The 1,622-nt window shown below is 35.3% G+C and overlaps 1 non-coding gene across 1 annotated transcript; it reads right to left on the reverse strand.

Moving 5' to 3' along the window:
* Nucleotides 1-1,159: 1,159 nt before the first annotated feature.
* On the reverse strand, nt 1,160-1,267 carry LOC130984740 (small nucleolar RNA R71). The gene has a single exon (XR_009088653.1). It is a non-coding gene; the product is annotated as a small nucleolar RNA R71 (small nucleolar RNA).
* Nucleotides 1,268-1,622: the final 355 nt, after the last annotated feature.

Here is a 1,622-nt window from a genome sequence, read left to right on the forward strand (position 1 = left end):
ATTTCTTTCCTTTTTCAAAGATACTTACTAACAATTAATGATTTGATTGAACATTTTTTGCCTTTTCTGTTAAGGAAGGTTTTATGTTTGAATCATATCTTTTCATGTTAGGCAAGTCATTAATTTTTAAAATCAAATCTTTTTAAAATGTTTTTCAAATCAAATCTTTTTAAAATTGTTTTCAAATCATATCTTTTTTTTTAAAATGTTTTTCAAATCATATCTTTTAAATCACATCTTTTTAAAATCAATCATATCTTTTTAATGACATCTTTTTCAAAATAGTTTTCAATCAAATCTTTTTAACTTCTAATTTCAAAATCTTTTTCAAAAATCACTTGATCTCTTTCTCACTCTTATTTTCGAAAATCAATTTGTGTTTTTCAAAAATATTTTCAAAATCTTTTACTTAATTTTCGAAAATTACTTCCCTTCTTCTCACATCCTTCTATTTTTGGACTAACTCTATTCCTTAATGCAAAATTCGAACTCCATCTTCTTTGATAAGTTCGAATTTTCTACTTCTGTCTTCCATTTTTCTTCCTCTGACACCTCAAGGAATCTCTATACTGTGACATAGAGGATTCCATATTTTCTTGTTTTCTTCTCTTTCATATGAGCAGGAACAAAGACAAAGGCATTCTTGTTGAAGCTGACCCTGAACCTGAAAGGACCTTGAAGCGAAAGCTAAGAGAAGCTAAGGCACAACTCTCTATTGAGGACCTGACCGAATTCTTCAAAGAAGAAGAAGACATGGCAGCCGAAAATAACAATAATGCAAACAATGCAAGGAAGGTGCTGGGTGACTTTACTGCACCTACTCCTGATTTTTATGGGAGAAGCATCTCTATCCCTGCCATTGGAGCAAACAACTTTGAGCTTAAGCCTCAATTGGTTTCTCTAAATGCAACAGAATTGCAAGTTCCATGGACTTCCAATGGAAGATCCTCATCAGTTTTTAGCTGAGTTCTTGCAAATCTGTGACACAGTCAAGACTAATGGGGTTGACCCTGAGGTCTATAGACTGATGCTATTCCCTTTTGCTGTAAGAGACAGAGCTAGGATATGGTTGGACTCTCAACCTAAAGAAAGCATGGACTCTTGGGAAAAGCTAGTCAATGCCTTCTTGGCAAAGTTCTTTCCACCCCAAGGATGGAGTAAGCTTAGAGTGGAAGTCCAAACCTTCAGACAGAAGGATGGAGAATCCCTCTATGAAGCTTGGGAAAGATACAAACAATTAATCAGAAAATGTCCTTCTGACATGCTTTCTGAATGGAGCATCATAGGTATTTTCTATGATGGTCTCTCTGAACTATCCAAGATGTCTTTGGATAGCTCTGCTGGAGGATCTCTTCATCTGAAGAAGACGCCTACAGAGGCTCAGGAACTAATTGAAATGGTTGCAAATAACCAATTCATGTACACTTCTGAAAGGAATCCTGTGAACAATGGGACAAGTCAGAAGAAAGGAGTTCTTGAGATTGACACTCTGAATGCCATATTGGCTCAGAATAAAATATTGACTCAACAAGTCAATTTGATTTCTCAAAGTCTGTCTGGAATGCAAAATGCACCAAGCAGTACTAAGGAGGCTTCATCTAAGGAAGAAGCTTATGATCCTG

Source organism: Arachis stenosperma, chromosome 5 (assembly GCF_014773155.1).
Source record: "Arachis stenosperma cultivar V10309 chromosome 5, arast.V10309.gnm1.PFL2, whole genome shotgun sequence".
NCBI classification, from domain to species: Eukaryota; Viridiplantae; Streptophyta; class Magnoliopsida; order Fabales; family Fabaceae; genus Arachis; species Arachis stenosperma.